Source organism: Macrotis lagotis, chromosome X (assembly GCF_037893015.1).
Source record: "Macrotis lagotis isolate mMagLag1 chromosome X, bilby.v1.9.chrom.fasta, whole genome shotgun sequence".
Lineage (NCBI taxonomy): Eukaryota > Metazoa > Chordata > Mammalia > Peramelemorphia > Peramelidae > Macrotis > Macrotis lagotis.
In genome coordinates, this window is record NC_133666.1 from 287,193,282 (window position 1) to 287,217,944 (window position 24,663).

The following is a 24,663-nucleotide window of genomic DNA, read 5'->3' on the forward strand; positions in this document are numbered from 1 at the left end:
ACCTCTCCATGAAGTCATGAAATGAATGCCATTGCAAAATTGGGGTAGCCCTAGAAGGACAAATACTGAATGAAAAGAATAGTCTCATGCATTCTCTGTGTTCATTACATTGTCTTGCTTTTCTCTAGAATTCTGATGACATATGACCCTCTTCACAGGCCTGCTGTGAAGAACTCTTAATTATGTTGGCAAAAACACTTTGAAAACGTTAAGGGCTATGGAAATGCTAAATAATAATAACCTCATGATGATGTTGAAAGGCCTAATTAGTAAATGTTTATTAGTAACTTTGAGCTCTTAATGAAAAGTGTGACTTTGCTGCTATTATTGTTATCATTATTATTTTGTGTTTTAATTTATTGGTTAGCAATTGAATTTGTAGAGCTTCAATCACTGTTTTTCTCTCTTAGGAATATTCTAATCATTCTGAAGAGAACCTGTCCTAAAACCGGGCTCAAATTTATTTTGACTTTTCCCTACTCCTTTCCTCTTAGTCACCAGGATCACCAAATAAAATCTTCTCCTTGAAGTTGTCTCCATTGAAATACTTGGAATTAGAAAGAACTTTCACTTTCTTCACTTCTAGGAGATACAAACAGTAAAAAACAAAACAAAACCCAACTCCGTCCCTGTCCTGTCTGGGGAAGATCCTTATAAAGGGAGCGGTGAGGGAATATTTTGGATCAGGATGTTTGAAGGGAATGGTGATTACTTGTCACCTGTGAGTCTTCTTTTGAATAATGTTGAAATATAAATTCTGGGAAGGTTGATACCTTGAATGTACTAAAATTATGTAGATAAGGGAAAGGTTTAGTACTTTTATAGAGTGCCCAAACAAAGAGCTAAGCACTTTACAAATTCTTATCATCTCCATTTTTCATTTGAAGATATGGAGGCAAACAGAGGTTAAATGACTTACCCAGAGTTGCGTAGATAGTAAGTGTCTGTCAGAAGTTGCCTTTGCCCTTAGGTCTTCTGAACTTTAGGCCTAGGACTCCAACAATTTTGTCATCTAGCTGCTAATGTATTATCTTTGGAAGGGATAAATGAACAAAGCACTTATTAATGGATTTCTAAGAACAAGCATTATATTGAGAAGATAAATAGAAAAGGCAGATGATTTCTACTCTCCAAAAACTCACCTTCCAAGGGAGAAGGCAACACATTTGGAAAATTTCTGCAGAAGGTCAGATGGAAAGTCTCATGGTCCTTAGGGTGTAGCAGAAAAAGCAGAAGATAGTAACTTCTTTAATATCATTTAAACTGATAATATATTATCATTTTCTACAGTTGAACTCTTTTTCTTTGATAGTGCCAAGGACTTTGGTTGCAAGAACTTTCTTTCCTTAGTCTTCTTTCAGGAGCTGGGGTTGAAGGACCTTCAGGAGTATTTGCCAGGTCATATTTTCCCAGAATGATGTCTGAGGGCACTGGGATGAAAGCATCATTATTCCTTCCACTCTTGGGTTCAAGGTCCTGGACTGGTTCAAAGGGAGATATCAATCAAGTTGCTGGTGAGCTTTGGTTTGGCTTGTTGAGCACATGCTGCTTCTGCCTTTCCTTCTCAGTGCCTTAATATCTAACAAAATTAAAACAGTAACAACTTCACAAATAAAATCACCTTAGTTCATTTTGTTATTGAATTCTTTAAATGCTTAATTTATTTTTCAATTAGGGTAGGGTTTTTTTTTTAGTTTTTGCTAGGCAATGGGGTTAAGTGGCTTGTCCAAGGCCACACAACTAGGTAATTATTAAATGTCTGAGGTTGGATTTGAACTCAGGTACTTGACTCTAGGGCCAGTGCTCTATCCACTGCACCACCTAGCCACCCCTAGGGTAGGTTTGTCAAAGTAAAAATAGACATTTTAATTTTCTATTCTGAAATTTATGATCGGTAGGTTCGTTGGTTTACTATAGGTTTTTTTATATTTCCTTTATTGGATTTCCTTTGAGAAATAAAATCTGATTAAACTTTATTTGGATTTTCTCCCTAAAATGGCTCTTATTAATCCAAATTTCTTGACAAATTTCCATTTTTAGCAATCATAATAGTTTAAATTTTTATAGTGCAATAAAACACAAGTGCACTATTGTTCCCATTTTGTAGATGAGGAAACTGAGGCACAGAATGGTGCCTTGTCTTGCCCAAAGTGGCATAGCTTGTTCTTGTATAGTAATTTCAATTGTTTCTGACTGATGAACAACTAATCCAGTTTCTTTGCTAAGAATGCACCAAATGGAATCATGAAGAGTTGGACACAACCAAATAACTGAACAGTGAAGTAGTTATTAATAGGAATATATAAACAGCACCAAAGTACATAGGTAGTCTACTGGTCCTGGAGTCAGGAAGACATCTTTCTTAATTCAAATCTCGCCGCAAACACTTACTAGTTGTGTGATCCTGAGCAAGTCACTTAAGCCTGCTTGTTTCAGTTTCCTCATCTGTAAAATGAGCTGGAGAAGGAAATGGCAAACTACTCCAGTATCTTTGCCAAAAAAACTCCAAATGAGGTCACAAAGAGGCAGTCACAACCAAAAAAAGGAACAGCCATTAATAACTTGATATCAGCTTAGAAGGAGATCTGTGGAAGATTAGTCTAAGCATCTGTGTTTGACCTTGTCCTTTTGGACAAAGGCTTGGGTGGCAGACTTTTCACATCTGAAGATAACACAAATTTAGGAGGGATGGTTAAATATTGGGTATGTTGGCTAAAAGGGATGTTGGGTAAAATAATAAGAATCTAAAATTTCTCAAAGGACTAGAATGATTGACTGAAAAGAAGATAAAAATGTAAGACCTCACATGGGCTCAGAAATTAAGCTCCCAAGTACAAGATGGAAAAGGTATGATTAAATTGGTGCTTGGAAATAATCTGAAAATGATCTTAATATGTCAACAATGCATAAAGGCCAATTCAGACTTAGGCTGCTTTAAGAGTCTGGATAGGAGGTCATAATTCTGCTAAATTTTTCTTTTTTTCAGGCCACTTTTGGAGTATTATGTTCAGTTGCGGGCACCACACCTTAGGAAGGACATTTATAAAATTAGATAGCAGACAGCAGATAGATAGTGATGAGAGGAAGTTCTTAAGGTCATACCATATGAAAATTAGTTGAAAGAGCTGGGACATGGGATCACAGATTGAGAGATAGAAGTCTCAGATACCATTAAGTCTAATTTTACTAATTTTTATTGATCAGGATTGTTGTTGTTGTTGTTTGGTCATTTCTGTTACATCTGACTGCCTCCATTTGGGATTTTCTTGGCAAAGATAGCAGAGTGGCCTGTCATTCCCTTCTCCAATTCATTTTTACATATGAGACAACTGAGGCAAACAAGATTAAGTGACTTGTCAGTGTTTGAGTCCAGATTTGAACTCATGAAGATGAGTCTTCCTGACTCCAGTTCTCTGTCTCCTATACCACTTAGCTGTCCACAAGATGAAGTGACTTGCCCAATCTGAGATTCAAATATTGGTCTTTTTACTCCAAATCCATCATTCTTTCCACTACATCATGTCACCTCATATTTAAGATGGAGAAGAGATTACACAGGGAAAATACTTTAGCTGTCTGCAGACATTTGAAGAGATGTCATATGGAAGAGAGATTACATTACCTCTACTTGGCCCCAGAAGGCAGAAATGGAAGCAAGAGGTGAATATGTCAGGGAGATAGATTTAAGCTTGAGGCAAAAAAAAAAAAATTTCCCCTTGTGAGACTAGAGGTCTACACATGAAAGTTGGATCAGGTATGAGGTGGAGGTGATGCTCATGTAGTAGCTGGTCTCTGAAGTCTCTTCCAATGAGATTGGAGATTCTGTGAAATTTCTGAAAAGTGAACAGAGACACATCACTGGGCATACACCTTCTTTGTTTTTCTGTAATTGTGTGTTGTCATTTGTTGTTTTTCACTCTTTCAGTTTTCAACATCTAAAGACTTTGCAGTGGGTGCCAGATGCCATTTTAGGGTTTGAAATAAGCTCCAGATTTGCTGATTGCATCACTCTAGTTTTAATGTCTCTCTGGCTCCTGTTCCAGCCACTAATTAATTTTCCAAGTATAATTACTGATTTTTATGGTTCTCAACATCACTGATCCTGGAAGCTTTGGCAACTTTTTTTTAATTTTTCTTTGTTAGATACAGTTCTACAAAAACCATGAAAATATGTTAATTTTTCAAGTTAATATTATTTGGAAAAGTTTAGAAATAAATTTTGAATAAAATAACATCAAGTTCCAGTTTTCAGAATTCCCATTATAAACTGATTTGGATTATTTTAGAGATTACTAATAATATTAAAACTGAGACAAGGTGACAATGGCAAATAACCATTGTTATTCAATTCAATTTAATTCAATTCAATATATACACTATGTACAAGATGTGCTAAATGCTGAGGCAAGCAAATAAAGCTATGAAGAAAAATCATTGCCTTTAAGGAATTTAAACTTTATTATTTATATTAAATTAATAGTCTCATGAATAATTTTATTTTTATTAAACATACCTTCCTACAAATTTAAGGAGTATTTTTTCTGGGTCCAATAATGAGAACAAAAAAAAAATTTGCTTTCAGTTGGACTGTCATCCTGGATAAGGCAACCAATTTCTTTTGATTACTTATTGTTTAGTTTACAGGAAGACAATATTGTACCAGAAAATCTGCTACTTACTGGTTATGTTCTTCACTTCCTGTGTCTCATTTTTTTTGTCTATAAACTGAGTCAATTAGACTAGAGAATCTCTACAAATCCCTTTAACTCTAAATTCTAAGGTCTTCCTCCAATAGCATTTACCATCCCTATTCTAGGGATTTCATGAAGTTAAATTCAACAGTTACCAGATACCTATCTTCATGTACTAATCACTGTGATAGACATACAGAGATCCTCAAGATAGGGTCCTGTCCTCAATGCTTACTGCTTAGTACAAGTCTAAAAGTTAGAATGGTAAATTCTTCCTTTACAGCCCTTTCCCAAGGGCTGATTAAGACTAATTTCTCTTTCCTTTGAGATAATTTGGTGTCATGGTAACACTGAATTTATAGTTCAAATGCATAGGCTTAGGGCTGCTTCTACGATCCATTTGCTGTATGATCTTGGATAAATTACTTAAACTTTCTAAATCTCAGTTTTCTTTTTTGTAAAATATGGATATCAATACCACCAGTTCAAACCTGACAAATCTATTTGAGAATCAAATGAGATAATGAATGGGAAATGTTTTTCAGACATTAAGTGCTATGTAAATATGAATTACTATTTTAGTTGCAGCTCCCCACCCCCAACAAATACCTAATATGGTGATTTGCACACAATGAATATTCATTACTTGAAAGTTCTTGTTCAACCAATATATAAAAAATTTAAGAGAGTTGTTTGAGAGACTGGGAAATTGACTTTTCTTGGATCATACTGATATTATAAGTCAGAGGCAGGACTGAACTCAGGTATTATGTGACTCCAAGACCAGCTCATTGTCTGCTATGCCATGATGCCTCTCTTAGAGACAATTCTCTAAGTTGCAACCTGCAAGTTGCAGAGCAAATGTGGTTGCTTGGTCATGATACTATTGGGATTTTCTTGGCAAAGATACTCGAATGCTTTGCCATCTCCTTCAGCAGCAAAAACTGAGGCCCAGGGGTCATACAGTTAGGAAATGTCTGAGGTTGAATTTGAACTCAGGAAGATGAGTCTTTCTGACTCTAGACCTGGCACTGTATTCACTGTATCACCTTGTTGTTGCTGCAGAGGAAATACCAGTGGTAGAGGAAATTATCTCATAGAGAACTCTTTACACACACACACACACACACACACACACACACACACACACACAAACACACACACACACACACAAACACACACACACACACACAACACTCTCAAAGATCTAATTTAAAAAATACTGTGTACAAAACTTCATTATTTTGAAAGTGGCCTTTGATAATTTTCCTTTCTTTTCAGTCAGCAATAATGAATTTAATCATCTTAAACATAAATGGAAGATGACAGAATTTCTCAAAACCACACTGTTGAATGTTATCAGAGAGTAATATATAGGCAGGATTATATTGATTGAATATTTAACAACTCATTGTCCCCTCCTACTACTCTGAAAAAGAAAATGTATACACAGCACACTTTTATGTTTAATCTGTATTATTTGCATTTTCTCAGTTAATTTCTTAAGTCTAGGCAGTCATCAAAAGAAAAGCTCAGTACTAGAGATACAAAGACAAAAATGAAACAGTCGCTTGATTTGTAGCATCTGTTGGTTTCTAAAGTGTAAATGCTCACAATAAATATTTATCAGTTGGTTCTTGGGTACCAGTATGAGCCAATTCCAATGTACCTCTATATAGAGATCTTAATGGAACATTAAGGAGAGTGATGGAGCATCTCTTATAACTGTTGCCTCAAGCATTTAGTTGGTACCAGTTGCCTTAGACACAAGATCTTTAAAGTTATGAAGAAAGGAGAAATTTTTCCCTATGCTTTTCATTTTGTACCCAGTTTACATCTGATATATGATGTTATGGAAATTGTCATTTTTGACACAATAAGCTATTATAGCATACTGTATATGATATATAGTATTTTGAATCAAGCCACACTTCAAGAATGTTTGACTTCAGAATCAATAACTTAGAAGACCATAATGGATTAGAAAAAGTTATATTCTCTGATCAATATGGGTGCTGTGAAATGGCAGACCCTAAGGAACACATGAAAAGTATATTGACCTAGTCCTAGTGTCTCAAAACCTACTTATTTGTTCTTCAACTGCAGGTGATTGACCTTTTGGGGTCATTATATTCTATCAGGTTCATATAGTGATTGTTTGTGATTTTAATGGAAAGTTTAAAAATATTTATCAGTTACTTTGAAACTTTAATGTATCCATAACTTCATTGATTTGACTTTTCTCCACTAATGCAGACTGATGTCACCCTTGTACATTTCTTAGACATGTATAAATCTTGATTATGCTTTCCATTAAATCCCCTAGGGTAGAACTTCCCAACATATTATAGGCATTCCTCTAATTGCATTTTGAAAAATTTATTCTGATCTTAAGAAATAAAACAAGCATTTTTATAACATAGTAGAATAGAAAAAAGGTGATTGTATATTTCTTTTGTGCTTGTGTGTATTTACATTGATTTAAGGATGTCTATGTCCCCAAATGATAAATGATAAAAGGACAGGCAGTTTTCAGACGAAGAAATTAAAGATATCTGTAGTCATTTGAAAAAATACTCTAAATCACTATTGATTAGAGAAATTCAAATTAAAACAACTCTGAGATACCACTTCATATCTATCAGATTGGCTCATATAACAGAAAAGGAAAATGATAAATATTGGAGATGTGGAAAAATTAGAACAGATGAATTGCTGGTGGAGTTGTGACCTAATTCAATTATTCTGTAGAGTAATTTGGAACTATGCCCAAAGGGCTATAAACCATTGATTCAGCAATACTACTACTACTAGGTCTTTATCCCAAAGAGTTCATAAAAAAGGGAAAAGGACTCACATGTACAAAAATATTCATAGCAGCTCTTTTTGTGGTGGCAAAGAATTGAAAATTGAGGGGATGCCCATCAATTGAGAAATGGATGAATGTGTTGTGGTATATGAATATAATGGAATACTTTATATCTATATAGATATGATGAGGCAGATTTCAGAAAAATCTGGAAAGACTTACAAGAACTGATGCTAAGTGAAGTGAGCAGAAGCAAGAGAATAGCAACATTGTGTGATGATCAACTATGTTAGACTTAACTCTTTGCAATACAATGACTCAAGACAATTAAAAAAATTCATGTTGGAAAATGCCATCCACATTTAGGGAAGAAACTATGGAATCTACATGAAAATCAAAGCATATTCATGATGGAAAATACTGTACACAATCATGGAAGAGTGAGTCTGAATGCATATCAAAACATATCATTTTCACTTTTTTGTTGTTTTTTTGTTTTTCCTTTCTTGTGTTTTTTCCCCTTTTTTTCCTGTTTTTTCTGTCACAACATGACTAATGTAGATGTTTAACATGATTGTATATGTTTAACTTAGATTGCTTGCTGTCTTGGAGAGTTAGAAAAATTTAGAATTTAAAATTTTATAGAAATGAATGTTGAAAATTATCTTTACATGTAATTTGAGAAGAAATAAAATACTATTTTAAAAAAACTATTGATATAGTCCTTGGCGTTTATCTATTATCTTTTAACCTTGATAGATGGTTTATCTGCATACTTTGTTAAGCATAAATCTAGATTCTAGATTAGCATATCCTATAGTCCAGAGCATATTAATCAAACAACAACCGTTTATTAAGCACCTACTATGAGTCAGATAGTCTGCTCAGTGCTGGAGATACAAAGACAAAAATTAAACAATCCCTCTCCTTCATCTTATATTTTATACTATCTCTTCCATAGACATCATAGAATCATATATTTTGACAATGGAGGGAACCTCAGAGATGAATTTAGTCCAACCTCTTCATTTACAGATGAGTCAATTAAAGCTTGAAGCTAGGTGGCACATTGGATAGTGGAATCAAGAAGACTCATTTTCCTGAATTCAAATCTGACCTCAGATTCTTATTTGCCGTGTGACCCCGGAAAAGTAGCTTAACTCTGTTTGCCTCAGTTTCCACATCTGTAAAATGAGCTGAGAAGGATATGGAAAACTGTTCAGTATGTTTGACAAGAATACTACAAAGGGGTCACACAAAGTGTTGGACATGACTAAACTACACTATAAGGCATGATAGTTCCTTCCAGCTCTATCTCTTATGCTTTTATGATAAAGGCAGACAAGTGACAATGAGCAATTTGATCAATGAAAGCACTGCAGAGATTCCCAAATGGGGATATATATATACATATATATATATATATATATATGTATGTGTGTGTGTGTGTGTGTGTGTGTGTGTGTACATATTGACAGACTAATTCAACAGAGTACCATCTCATTAATAACAATAAATATAACATTTATATAGTTCTTATTATGGGATCAGAGACTTTGCTAAGCACTTTACAATTATTTTATTATTTGATTCTCACAACAATCTTGGGAGATAGATGCTATTATTATCATCTCCATTTTACAGATGAGGAAAGCAAGGCAGACAAAAGTTAAGGGTCTTGCTCAGGATCACACATCTAGGAAAGGTCAGAATTTTGATCTGAAATCAGATCTACACCATGTTACTACCTATATAAGATATACAGTACTTTCTGGGCAATATACATATTTTGACTGTGTGTTATTACTAAGAAAGTCTAGTAGATAGAGTAATGAACTTGAAATCAAAGAGATATGAGTTTAAATATCCCCTTTGATACTAGCCATGTGGCCAGGGGCAAATCACTTCACCATTTTAAGTCTCAGTTTTCTTGTAAGTAAAATGATAAAAAAAAAGTATCTGTAGTACCTACTTTATAGGGTTGTTTCGAGGCTCAAATAAAATAGTGTATGCAAAATGCTTTGTATATCTCAAAGTTTGATCTAAAAATATCAGCTATTATTTTATTATTCCTCTGAGAGGTAACTAGGTAAGAGTGGATAGAGCTCTTGGCCTGGAGTCAGGAAGATTTCAATCAAATCCAATCTCAAACATTTACTGGCATTTTGACCTTGACCATTTTCCTGAGTTTTCTCATTATAAAATGGGGATAATAATGGCACCTAGGTGGGTTATTGTGAGGATCAAATGGGTTAATATTTGTTAATCAATGCAGTTGGTGCTATATAAATGCTTGCTATGATCATCATGATTTATTTATTTTGTCATCCTGTATGAATGGTTAGACCAATCCCTTATACTGCTTTGGATTTCAGTAAGGAGGGATTTTAATATTTAGTTTTTTATGCAAATAATACTATAACTGCAAGAGGAGAATTTGTGGAAACTTTCATCAAAAGGGAATCTGGTATCTGAGCAGGATGACTTTTGTGACACCACTAAATACCATAGATAGTATATTTCTTAGTTTTTCACTTGATTTCAGTACTCATAGAACAAAATCATTTCTGTTGTTGCAGCTGTCATTCGTCTTAATGTAATGTTTACATAAATAGAGGAGACACTTTGAGGCAATCTCTGGAAGTTTTGTTTGATTATCAGTTGCTTTTAAAAAATCAACAATAATTCTATAGTTATGGCTAATGAAGACCAAGAAAAGAATATTTTTGACACTAACATGAAATATTGTTCCCTTCTCATCATCAGAAGTAGATATGGTTTTGTTAGCAGAAATGGCATTAAAGAAGTATTATAATTGACTTTATGAATGTAACCTTAGAATGACTAGATTTTTTCATATTATTTGAATCTGGAACCACCTATATTCTCTTAGTGAGTTCTGTGAAAATAGGGACAGTCTTGTTTTTCTATATTTATCTTCAGGACTTAGCATAGTGCTTTGTATACAGTAAATTCTTAATCGGAAAAAAATCAATAACAAATTATCAGAAGGGAATCTTCTATTCTCCATACCTCTTGGGCAATTATATCGTAGCAGTATAATCATAGCATGTATTAGAAATTCATCTGTTAAAAACCTGTCTGATCCCTTTTTTCTGTTTTCATTAAGGATATTTCCAAATGATACTTCATATAGATTTTATAGAAATGAATTGGAGTCTGCTGATGTCTTCTAGGCTTCTTTTTTTTGTAAAAGCATGTTTGTGATCTTTTTCATTGTTTTGATAATCTCTTTGCTGAACACCCTTTTTTCCTCTCTATAGTCTTTCTTTTATGACCTACTTAGTTCCCATGGGTTCAATGATCATCTATGCAACATGACTCTCATTTCTATATATTCAACCTTCATGTCTCCCCTGAGCTCCTGTCCCATATCACTAACTGCCTGCTAGATGTCTCTACTAGAATGCCACATTGGCACCTGAATCTCAAAATATCCCGATTGAAACACACTATCTTTGTCCTTAATTAAATTTTGTTTTATTCAATTAACAGTTATTCTCTCTCTCTCTTCCACCTCTCTTCTCATTGAATTTAAAAGATAATATCCTCAACTAATATGCAGTCAAGCAAAACAAATTCCCATATTGGCCATGTCCATACATGTGTATCTCATTCTGCATTATTCCCTCATCCAAGTTTCTAAAGAGACCATCACCATCCTTTTGCTCATCCAATTTTATAACCTTGAAGTCATCATCACCCTTTCCTTCCCTTTCCTTTCCCATAACCAGTAATCCTCTGAGTCTTGTCCATGCTACCTTCACAGTATCTCTCATCTTTATACCTTTCTCCCCACCAAGATGCTTTATTTAGGCCCATATTGCATTTTGCCTGGCCTGTTTCAAGAACCTTATAGCTTGTTTCCCTATTTCCAGTCTCTTCTCTCTCCATTTCTTCTTCCACATATTTGCCAAAAACTTTCCTGAAATTCAGATTTAAACATCTTATTCCCCTGCTCATGAAAGTTCAAGGTAATATCTAAGGTAAAATGCAAAATTCGTTGCCTGGTCTTTGCGATCTGAATTCATTCAGTCTTCTAGGTTTATTGCACATGACTCTCTTTCCCACACTTTAAATTCTAGTCAGACAGACAACTTGATGTTCCAGAAATGATTCTATCTCCAATATCCTTTGCAGAGAGATAAATAGCCCAATGGATGGGGTACTGGACTTGAAGTCAAGGGGGCCTGGGTTTGAATTCTGCCTTATTTTCTCCCCACCTCTGTGTCCCTGGATTGGTCACATAACCTCTTTTAGCCTCAGTTGCTTCATGTATAAATGAGTAGAACAGTAGCACCTACTTGTTCCCAGTGTTGTGAGAATAAAATGAGATAATAATTGTTAGAATGTTGCAAACGTTAAATTGCTACATAAATGCTGGGTATTGATTACAAAGACTCTCTTATTTGTCTCTCAGAATCTTTAATTTTCTTCAAGGCCCACCTTAGAGCTGCTTCTTTCATGAAACCTTTACTGAATGTTCTTCTCCCTTCCGGCCCTCAATATTATCTTGAGTTTACTTCTTTTGGTCAATGTTTCCCAAGGCAATGGCTTTGTTGCCTCTTTGTATCCCCAGAATCTAGATCAGGCGCTTGCTCATTATTGTTCAGCCATTCAATCATCTCTGACTCTTTGGTGACCCAATGGACTAATGGCCCATGGGGTTTTCTTGGCAAAGATACTATAGAGATTTGTCATTGCTTTCCCAGGGTCACATAGGGAGTAAGTGTCTGAAGTCAAATTTGAACTCTAGTCTTTCTGACTCTTGGTCAAGTGTTCTATCCACTGTGCTATTCACCTATCCCACCTTGGACATAGAAAGTGTCTAATAAATGCTTATTGAATAAAATTATTCAACTTTTTTTTAATTCTTGCAAGGCAGTGGACTTGCCCAAGGCCACACAGCCAGGTAATTATTAAGTGTCTGAGGTTAGATTTGAACTCAGGTCTTCCTGACTCCAGGGCTGATGCTCTATCCACTGCTCTACCTAGTTGCCCCAAAATTATTCAGCTTCAAAGATTTAAACTTTTGTGCCTTAAAAATTGTGTCACTTGTATCGATTTTTTTTATTTCTTGGACATTAAATGAACTTTTTTTTTTACCAGATGCTAAAGATAGTGTGTAATTGGGAATCATGGCCATGAGGATCTGGGAGCCATGGTGATTGTCTGAGAGGAGGGTAGGACAACAACAAGAAACTTGTCAGAACTAATGAGAGTGACAACTGAGCAACTAAACACCAACAGGAGTGGCAGGCTAGTATATCCAGGAGTTGGAGGAACAAAGCCAAAACCGGGAAAACTACATGAAGATGAGAGAGTGAGAAAATAGAAAATACTATCATCAGCATACAACATTTTCTCAAGGGGTGACCACCGACTCTTGATGCAACATAGAACAGATATTTTAAAGTAAAGGACCTGAGCACATAGAGAGTAAAAAAAATTCTCCTGCCCTTTCAGGTGTTTTTCTAAATTTCTATGTAGTTGTTCAACTTCCTCTCCTCAACAGGGAAAGAACTTGGGGCTCCTGAGGGAATCAACCTCTTCTTTCAAAATGTCAACTTTTTTTTTCAGGGACATACATCTTCTATGTGACTTAATTGTCCAATTGATTCAATCGTCCAGAACTGTCTGACTTTTCAAACCCCTTTGGGGGTTTACTTGGCAAAGATACAGGAGCAGTTTGTCATTTCCCTGTCCAGCTCATTTTACAGATGAAGAAACTGAGGCAAACAGGGTTAAGTATTCTGGCCAGGTTCACACAGCTAGTAAATATTGCAGTCTTCTTGATTCCAGATCTGGCTCTCTATCCAATGAGCCACCTAGATGTCTGACTATTGTTAATCAGCCCCCTTAAGGGGCATGTTGACCCTATTACAGAAACGACAAAGATTCATGTCCTTTCTACAGCTTACACTTTACATTGCTGTTGCTGTCCTAATTTTTCTCTTGGAAAAATTGAGTATTTGCTTTCCGGAGTGATTTCTAATTCAGATTTTTGATATTAGTTAAACTTCTCCAAGAAGTGGTGATAAACATGATTTTACTTATTTATTGTTCATTTCTTACTTTTTTTTGGAGTTTGCAGATTGGTGGAACAGGTGAGGACAGAGCTGCTGCAAATACACATCGTATCATTTTATTCTTTCTTCTCCTCTGGCATCTGCTTTGGCCTTTGCTCCATTCAGTTGATGATATGACTACATGCAGAGAACTTATTCAGGAAGCATTTTGGGGGTAGCTAAGTGGCGCTATGGATAGAGCACCTGCCCTGGAGTCAAGCCGACCTGAGTTCAAATCTGACCTCAGACACGCAATAATTGCCTAGCTGTGTGGCCTTGGGCAAGCCACTTAACCCCACTGCCTTGCAAAAACCTAAAAAACAAAACAAAAAAAGAAAGCGTTGTTCATTTGTAATCAGTTCTTCTGACATGTTGAAGTATATTAAATTTCAATTCTAATGATGTCATACAAATTCATCTGACTGGATTGTAACAGAAGTTCATATTTTATTACATAATACAGAATGCTAGTGATGATGCTGATCTTCTGACTGTTCCATAAAAAATACACTCCATATCTTAGTTTCCAGCATCTTCTCTGGCTGTCCCCCACGCTTAGAATGCTCTCCCTTCTCTGCTCCAAATACTGATCTACCTGGCTTCCTTTAAGGTGCATCTAAAATCCCACCTTCCTCAGGAAGCTTTCCCCAATCCCTTTTAAATCCAATGCCTTCCTTCTGTCTTTTCCCCTATCACACATACATACAAATATACATATCTGATATGGGAAGCAACCTGCGGACAAACATATAGAGATATCTACATATCTCTATATGTTTGTCCGCAGGTTGTCTCCCACATTAGATTGTAAGCCTCTTAAGAGCAGGGACTGTCTTTTTTTTTTTTTTATCCCTAGTGCTCAGCAGAGGGTCTTGCATGCTTTGACACTTAATAAATGTTTGTTGATTGATTGATTGATTATTAAGTGTAGGTGCTGATTATGGAGAATGAAGGTAGTATTTTATATTTTGCAAGATATTCACCAGTGAGTTGCTACTGGAAGATGAGATAAATCTTGGAGAAGAACCCATGTTTCGTTTAGTTATTGTTTACTTGTTTTTCAGTCATGTCAGACCTCTTTTAGTCTTTCTTGGCAAAAAATACTGTAGTAGCCTGTTATTTCCTTTTCCAGCTCATTTTATAGATGAGAAAACTAAGGCAAACAGGGTTAAGTGACTTGTCCAGGTTCACACAGCTGGGAAGTGCTTTAGTAAAAGATTCCAAATAGGAGTTCCCTCTTCTTTGTCCTGGGTAGGTTTGTCCTATCTAGTATATGACATTTTGATTCCTTTTAGGTTAGAAATCTCTCTCTCTCTCTCTCTCTCTCTCTCTCTCTTGCTCTGCTTGCTATTTCAGTTTATCCGCTTCAGCTGGTGATGGGATACTATAACAGAGTAAGTAAAAAGATTTGTGATTCCCATGTAAGAAATCATTATTCTGCTGCTTCCTATCTCTAACCTCATGCTAGGTGTGAGATGTGTCCTCCACTGTCCTCAGACTAACTCCCCCTTCTATTTGCTTTTGATATAAAGTATACTGACCACACAACAAGGGTTTTTGGCTACTGATTTCTTTTTTGACAGTGGAAAAAATAATAACTAAGCAAAGAAAAGAGGAGCAAGAGGGAGAGGAATAGTTTGAGGACTCTATTTGGAGGATACTGCCAAATGCAGCAGGGAACTGACTGCTCTAATGCTTTTCTCTAGTCTGTCAGGGCCATTACTTCTTTCTCCATCCAAGAGTCCTAATAGAGGGATACTGTTTTAAGAGGCAGTTACTCACCAAGCTTGGTCCAATCTATACCACACCTGCTGGTCATAGTCTCTCTGCCCAGAATCAAATGCATTGTTAATAACAGTATTGGCTGTAGCTACAGTCACAGCCACAGACATAACTAACTCCCTGAGTATTTGTATGGAAGCCCAGAGAAACACAAATCAGTGGCAGGCTAAATACTCAATTCTGGAAAAACTCCATATGGTACCAAGATGGAAGATGAAACTCCAAATACTTTTAACTCTTGTCTTGTCATCTTCTCCTTCTTCCTCCAGGATTTTCTTTTTAACAGTACCAGATACTTAAGGCCCATGATGTCAGTGGCTGGTGAATCTGGAGGAAGTATCCACATCTCTCCATCCATGCAATTCTGATGCAGGGTTATATTTCTGAACTTTCTTACTTTTAATGTTTGTTGAGATGTTTGTGTTTGTTGATGATTGTTAAAATGATGATAAAAAGAAAATTTAAAAGAGACATGAGGCTTCGAAGAGATCTAGAAGCCTTTATCTACTTTTATTTCTTGATCTATAATTACATATTGCAACATATTTTTCAACATCGACTCCTGAACCAAATTTGCATTGAAATTGTTGGGCTGTTCTTGTTCATTCATTTCAGTTGTGTGTAACCCCTTGTGATACCACTTGGGGTTTTCTTGGCAAAGATACTGGAGTGTTTTACTATTTCCTTCTCCACCTCATTTTACAGATAAAGAAACTGAAGCAAACATGGTTGAGGGTCACATAGCTAGTGATTGAGGTTAGACTGGAATTAATGAAGATAATTCTTCCTGATTCTAAGTCCATTGTTTTGTCCACTAGGCCATTTAGTTGCATCATAGTTATGGATTATCTAAGTGTAAATCCATATGTTTTCAGGATTTGTCAGGTTTTCATAGGTTTTCTCCTCTTTATTCTCTACAGTGGATATTGGCCCATGAATGACACTTTTCACAGTAGTCTTTTTGTTTATACTCATCATGACTATAAACCTGAAGAGGAAGGGACTAAGTGTCCTAAGAAATGAAGTTTCTTGTTGTCCTTGGCCCATTGATAAAACCAACCCCTTCATTTCCCTCGCTTGGGAGAACCTGAGAGCCACACTTCAATTTAGTTGTGATTTGTTGATGTCTTCTGGTTTAGTTTATAACCAAGAATGTCAATAAGGATGTGGTTCAATTTCTCCCTCAACATGTGAATCTGTGAGTCTTTAGGTGAAGTTGACATTTAAAAGCATTATCAGCTTAGAAATTGTCTGTGAATGGTGTAATTATTAGTACCGTCTCCCTTCTTTTCACCACTCCACCATCAATGAAGAAATGGAAGAGGACCATAGAGGACCTAAGGTCATTTGCATTGTATGTTTCATGCATTACTATGGGCAAAAAAAAAAAAACCCATCACCTTTTGTCAAACCTCCTGGTGATGAGTCTCTCAGGAGTAAACTACACTGCTCCTCAGAGAGGAGGCATTTAGTATGGCTTAAATATGAAGTCAAAAGTATATAATAACTCATGACCTCTGAAATAATTTTCAAAAACCCAGGAACTCTTCCACCCCACCCAGAGACAAGACTTCTGCAACTCTAGAGGCTAGTAGTAGTTAAATGATTTGTGGATGAGAAATAAGATAGTTTGGTCCTGGCCAGCCATATGTGTCAGAATTCATATAGACCAATTAGTTGTGTTTACTTGAGATTTACTAGCTATAAAGGACCCAAGAAGATTCAGGGTAATGTAGTGGCTAGAGAGCTGGCTTTAGAGACAGGAAAGCCTGGGTTAAGACTAGAAGTTGGCAGATTTGTTTTGTTAGCAGGAATGTCCTCATTGGGAGTTGCCTAGAACAATAAAATCACAGGTTGGTCTAGTTTAAAAAACAATACAAAACAGAAAACAGGGCTTGGGAAGAACAAGCAAGACACAGTGGACAGAAAGTTTCCCTTGAAGGTAGGAAGCACTGAATTCAAGTCCTGTCTTTTGATCTGTGCCTCTGGACAACTTATTTAACCTTTTAAGGTCCTGTCAATTCTCTTAAGACTATAAGCATCAGGATAATTGACAGACTGCCATTGTAGAAGGAATTTCTTCATCAGAAGTTTCCTACATCAATGAATTCACAGGTAGAGACCATAAAACTTAATGTCTGAACTATTCCCTTGACACTTAATTATATATTACCTTGTGATAGCCATTATGAGCCTTGACACAATTCTATTATTGTCCAGAATTGGTATTTAAACTTTTCATTTGTCTCCTCATTTGGAAACTAGCATTTATTAAGGTTCTTGGAGATTTACTGTATTACTGTGCTCTTCACAGCATCTGGTACAATTTTCCTGGTGTCCAGGGTGTTGGCCAACCCCTTTCATTCTCTTTGCCTTATTACTCCTGAGCCAAAGTCATTTTGGTCCTCTTTGAGAGGGAAGAACAACTACCAACTGAGCCAGAGAGTGAGGGGAAACCTAGCAGGGTGTTGTCAGCAATACTCACATGAGACATCCAAGCGTCACTCCTATTGAGACTCACCATACTGGTTTAGCCTCTTCACTGCCTCAAGGCATTAGACCATACACCAGATTTTCAGCTGTGACAGCTGTGCTGAATCTACAATAGGTGTGTTTCCATTGTCTCTTTGACACTCCCTTGGTTCTTTTTCATTCATGTGTCTCTGTAATTGTCTACTACTAAAGAAGATTTGGAAAAATGTTTTCTTGAGAGTAGCAGTAACTGAAACAGAAGATAATGATAATAGCATTTATATGGCTTTTTAAGATTTGCAAAGCACTTATATATTATTTCATTTGATCCTCTCAACATCCTTGTGAAGTAGATGCTATTATTATTCCCATTTCACTGATGTTGAAACCTGATGATATGATTTTTTTGTCCTTCATTCTCAAGGAAAACCATGACACCATGGTGATGGTATGACAAGCACATGAATTGAAATCACTAGCCTCACTTTCTCCTCCGAAGCCCTCTGGTCCAGTAGCCAGATATGAATTAGATGCCTGGAGATGGCCCTGGATGGGAGTAATCAGGGTTAAATGATAATTATACAGTTAGAAAGTCTCAAGTATCTGAGACTGAACTCAGGTCCTTCTGATTCGAGGGCTGGCACTCTATCCACCGAGCCACCTAGCTGCATCTTAAACCCAGGCAAAGGGGGGTTATGTGACTTGTTAGTTTCTGAGACAGAATTTGAACTCAGGACTTCCTGACAACAAGTCCAGCTCTGGTACAAACTCTAAGCATGCATGACAGACTGTTCAGTACACAATATAAACATTAGATACTGAAATAGTGTTTTAAAAATGAGACTGTTTTGTGTTTTGGAATGTAAACTCACTAAACGGGTAAGAACCGAAGGTGATTGACCAAATTCAGATCAGAGAAAAATATCAAGTTATGTTCACTACACCAGTTAGTGCTGTAGGCGTTTGTTGCCGTCTTAGTTTACAGCTCTCCCCATCCTTTGGAGGCGAGAACAGCCCTGGTGGATCTATTTCAAGTAGAATGTTACACCATGAGGAAAACAACTACTCCCTCCCCAGTCAGAAAAGGGATTCCCTGGTGTCCAGAAAGCACTCTCAGGGAGGTGCCACCAGTTTAAGGAAGCTTTTCCTTGTAGACTCTGGCAGTCAGTCAGTCAATAAACACACATCAAAGTCTTATTATTTGGCAGGCACTGGGAGAAGTGCTTGGGATACCAAGAAGGCCAGGATTGCTGTCCTCAAGAAGCTCACATTTTAAAGGGGAGAAAATGTGCAAATTACTATGCCTATACAAGATATATTCAGTGTAAATGAAAGATAATAAACAAGTCAAGATACTGGTAGGGGAAGTGGGGGATGGGGAGATATGGGAAAGGTGATAATTAAGTTGATCTAGATATGAGAGCTAGATCTTGGAGATCAAGAGAGAGGACATTCTAGGCATGGGGGACAGCCAGTGAAAGGACAGTGGGGTTAGGAAAAAAGACCCTTAATCCCTTGAATTGCAATTGATATTACTCCTCAGACCCCTTGGAAGTGGACGTGATCCTATTCCTCAGGGATTCTAGTCCCTTATCACCAAAAGTAGTATCACTCTTCAAGTCTTCTGCTCCCTTTTTTAAAAAAAATTCTAGGCAATGGGGCTGAGTGACCTGCCCAAGGTCACACAGCTAGTCAATTATTTCTTCTGCTCCCTTTTGATGGAAAGTGCTCCTCTTGACTCGAGTTAAAACTCTGAAGTTGGCAACTATTCTGCAGCTTCTAGTCTTATCAAACTGGCAGGGCATGGACAAGTTAAATGACTTGTCCAAAGTCACACAATCAGTATGTATAAGAGACAAGAACCCAGGGCTTCCTGCCTTCAAGGGCAAAATTCTATCCCTTGGGTTTAGCTTACTCTTCCTAAGCCCTGCTTTCTGTTTTGGTTTGTTCTTTAATACCTATCTATGATTGAATTGTTCCAGGCAACTCCCAAGGAGGAAATTTCTCCTGCAAAGGTAGATCTGCCAACTTCTACTCTTGACCCAGGCTTTCCTGTCTCTAAAGTCTATCTATCTATGAGATTGCCCTGCATCTTATTAACTCCTTTATAGTTAATGAACTTCAGGTAAACATAACTAATTATTTTCTATAAATCCTGATCCTATAATGCCTATGTCAAAATATGAAGTTTAGACTTTGACCAGCATCACAATAAATGAAATTATCTTATTCTTTATCAATTGATCATTTAACCTCTACTAGCCCTTGGATAATCCACAGAAGTCTTGCCTCAGGGTAGGGTGGAAGTGAACCTGGGTTTTTAAGAGCATATCGAAGGATATGAGTTTATAGACTTCCAATGTACCAATAATGTTTTAAATGCATAAAATAAAATATATAGAACTAAAGAAACAATTTTATTGAAATTAAGATGTATTTTTTTGCTAGCCAATTCCATGGACCTCCTAGAATCTACCCACAAACCCTTTGAAGTCTATAGACTCCAGGTTATGAACCACTAGCTAGGAGGGGGTTGGAAGGGTTAGGGAGAGTTATGTTTGAGTTTTGGGGTAGAAGGGTAATAAAAGGATTACTAGAAAGAATTTCAGTAATCTATTGTAAACTGTTCAAAGAGTGTTGAGCATCTTCACATATCACCATAGATTTATGTTCAAAATCACAAACAATACAGGAAGATGACTCGCTTCATTTTAAAAAATCATTGAAATAATACTATTGTGCCATTAGAAATGATGAGTAGGCTGCTTTCAGAATGACATGGGAAGACTTACATGAACTGATACAAAGTGAAATGAACAGACTCAGAAGAACATTGCTCTCAGTAATAAATATTGTAAGGATGATCAACTATAAATGGCTAGGTTATTCTGAGTAACAATGATCTAAAACAACTCCAAAAAACTTATAATGAAAAATGCTATCCACCTCCATAGAAAGAACTGATGGAGTCTGAATGCAGATTGAACCATATTTTTTACTTTATTATTTCTATTTTTGGTTCATGTTTTCCCTTGCAACAAAGCTAATATGGAAATGAATGGACTTTTATAATCCATATCAAATTACTAATATTTTCAAGGAGAGAGGAGAAGAGGGAGAGAGGGAGAGGATTAGGAATTCAAAATTTTAAAAATTGAATGTTAAATGTTTTGTTTACACAAAATTCATAAATAATGATAATAATAAAGTGTTAAAAAACCAAAATGATTAAAAAAGCATTGTATATTAGAGCTGGAAAATCTAATTCAATATCTTCATTTCCAGAAGATTAATCTGATGTCTAGTGAGTTAAATTACTTACACAAGATTGGCTACTAATATAAAGTAGATCTGGTATTGAAACTCAGGTTTCCTAACTCCCAATCCAAAGCAAAGCTGGAAGATGGGAGTTGAGCAGACTGATATTTCTCCCACTTTTTTTTTCATTTAGTATTGATTCCAAATTACAGTCTGGCCCTATTTCTCCAGATGCTAAATGGAGAAAGTGAAAACTGAGAGGGGTTTCATATACCAAAGTCAATACTTGAAGTGGCCCTCTGGGGGAAAAAAAGGAAAACAGATTGGTGACTTTGCACTACCATTTCCAAGTAGCAAGTCTATTAAAGAGGAAACATTCTGCCTTTGGATGTCATCCATTAGCTCAACTGGTGGGAATGTGAGACTTTGGAAGTCTATTCCAATTCCTTAATGTTGCCTTGTGTGGCCCTGGATTGTTCAGATTGGGATTGTATTCTTTTTGATGTAGGTGATCAGGATAACCAACCATTGTGTATTTAAGCAGTCATTGTAAGAAGCTGACCGACTGTCTTCTGTCTCCAGAGAACCAGACAAGCTGGGTGTAAATTCAAATAAATGATCAGAGTAGAGAAAGAGAGAACTTGACTGTAAGCATCATTACATTCTGTAATTGGCTACTAAGAGTAGGGTTGTAGGGTCTTGCTTTTTGAGAGTTTTTGATTGCAACACACTCTCAGAAATTGGAGGCTGGATAAAATGACTCTGAGATCCTTTTATAAGTAGAAATAAATAATTCTGTGGGGAGTTTTAATTTAATATAACCAAAATTATTCATTTTGAATTTCATAATGTTCTCTATCTCTTATAATTATCATTAATCCTTCCCCTCTCCATAGATCTGACAGGTAATAATTCCAGGCTCTCCTAATTTACTTATGGTATCACCCTTTTTGTCTAAATCTAAATCTAAATCATGTGCCCATTTCATGTGCCTATACCTATTTGGTATAGGGTACAAGATGTTGATCTATCCTAATTTTTGCCATGCTATTTTACAGTTTTCCCAGTAGTTTTTGTTAAATAGTGAGTTTTTAATCTCAGAAGTTGGAGTCTTTGGATTTATCCAATAGTAGATTACTATCGTAATTTACAACTATGACTGTTACCCAACCTATTCCATTGATCCATCATTCTATGTCTTGGCCAGTACCAAATAGTTTTGATGATTGCTGTTTTTTGTGAAAGGTTTAGATCTGGTATGTCTAGACCACCTTACTTTGTATTTGTTTCCATTAATTTCCTTGATTTTTGATGTTTTGTTCTTTCAGATGAATTTCTAAATTCTTTTTTTCCCCCTAGCTCTATAAACTAATTTTTTTGGTAGTTTGTATGGGAGTTTTTTCCTACTGTAATGCCACAAACAAAAAGGAGTATGACATAGGGATTAGGGTCTCACTTCTGATACACCTTATAAAGTCATTTTTAGTTGGTGTAGAGATGGTATAGAGAAAGCTCCTTACCAGAAACTTCCTGCAACAATGAAATTACATATCTTATCCATATCCTAATATCGTAAATAAAGTATTGTGACTGCAATCAATTGGTAGATCAACAAACATTTCTTAAACTACCACATGTGTCTGGTGCTGGGGTTACAGAGTTAAAGTTAAACTCTCCCTCCTCTCAGGAAGCTCACATTCTACTAGGAAAAACATCCCTGTGGCTATCATCTACATAGGAATTGGATTTGGCACCTAATAATTTGACCCTCCAAACAGTCTCTGTGGATTGCTAAGGACCACTAAGAGCTGAGAATCATAGGGATATAATATTTGGAAAGGTTCTAGGGACTTCTTTGGAAAATTGAAAATATAGAATGCTTAAAATTTAAAAGACACATTCTTTTTCTGCATATTATTTCAATTTTGATAATTTGTGCTGCCAAATCAAGAACTTTTAAAGAGATTTTTAAGAAATATATAAGCAGCTATCTTTCTAGGGCAACTTGAGGATATAAGTCCATTGAAAATTGTTTCTTTCATGAATATCGAGGGCTAGTCAGATTGTGTTGGAAGGTCAGTATAGGATTCCAGGTTGAGAGGGTATGAGAACAAGAAAGGAATTACTCATTCCTCTGTGTATCTGGATATCCAGGGATCCCCAAAAAGGATATGACTCTGGATGGGGAACAGATGGGTCAAGAGACTAACCTGGAAATCTGCAGTGAGTGTAGCTCTGCTATAACTCTCCTATGCTTTGTCTTCCCACTCTAGAATCCACATATCTGTATTTTGAAAACCAGGGTGAAGAAGGCCAGTCACCATAGAGATATGTGAGGTATATGAGTTCTTCTTATCTCTAGGAACTAGGAAGTTCTATATGGTTCCATGACACAGAGGAGATTAGAATCCAAGTCTCTAGTTCTTAGAGAATCAGGTGATAGGAGAGAGAGTGGAAGCTTTTATTCTTTTCTAATTTATTTTATGTTTTTGCAGAATGAATTAGATGTACACATGCTTCTGTTTTGGTTTGCACTGCTTCATAAAATTAAAGATATATATATATATATATATGTATGAGATATCTATATATACACATATATAGATATACACAAAAATACATATTGGAAGGAAGCCATTATATTGGTACTTGAATCAAGATTATATGTGATTGTCATGAGTTTAGGATCCAAAACAAAATTAAAAAGCTTTTATTGCAAGAAAAATAATCTTCTACAAAAGGTGAAGATAATTCAGAAGATAGCTTTATAGCTTACATCTTGATTAATGTGAATAATGAATTCTTCTAAAGTAATTGCATTATTTGTATTCACACTACAGATTTCCACTGGGCTAGAATCAATGACTTTATCTTATTTGTGATTATAATTTCAAAAAAGTCAGATCTGAATATATGTGATCACTTCAGAGGACTCATTATTTGTGCTAATCGGGACCTAGTTGCATTTTCTCCACCTTTCTATGTTTTTGTAGGTGGATTGTCTTTCTTCAAAGTGCTTTATTCTGCTCACATACTTAATGATTTTCTTTTTAGTTGTACTAGTGCTCAATTCTTATTATTCTTTTCTTTCTTTCCTTCTCCCCTCCAATATTCCCTTCAGAAAAGTAGTGAATAGGTAGATTTTGACTTTGTTAGATTAATATGCCAAGTCACTAAAATCTGAAAATTTGTTAATTTGTAGTCTGATTAAATTTCTCCAAAACATCTGTTAAAACTCAAATTGGTGTCTATGAAATATCTTCTCATAGGAACAGATGATAAAACTGTTGGTTGCTAGGCTGAGGTTTCTTTGGGTGTTTATAACCATTCTCAGAAGATAGAATAATGAGATATCCATTAGCACATGCTCCATTAATCACTGTCAAAAACTTTCTGGGTCTACAGAGGGGCACACATTCCACATGTGAATTGTGGTACCCAAAGGATTAAAAAAAAAGATCATAGATTTATACCTGGAAAAAAACCATAGAGGTCATTGAGTTAAACCATCTTGTTTTTGAGATGAAGAAAATGGAACCCCAGAGTCTCTCTTGCCTCCTGT

General features: G+C 36.0%; 1 long non-coding RNA gene across 1 annotated transcript; it reads right to left on the reverse strand.

The window, feature by feature from the left end:
* Positions 1–268: 268 nt before the first annotated feature.
* Positions 269–23,395, reverse strand: LOC141498700 (uncharacterized). The gene is made up of 5 exons (XR_012471697.1): positions 23,312–23,395; positions 3,623–3,833; positions 1,143–1,579; positions 920–1,031; positions 269–582 (listed from the first exon to the last, which is right to left on the reverse strand). It is a non-coding gene; the product is annotated as an uncharacterized LOC141498700 (long non-coding RNA).
* Between the last annotated feature and the right edge of the window lie 1,268 nt (positions 23,396–24,663).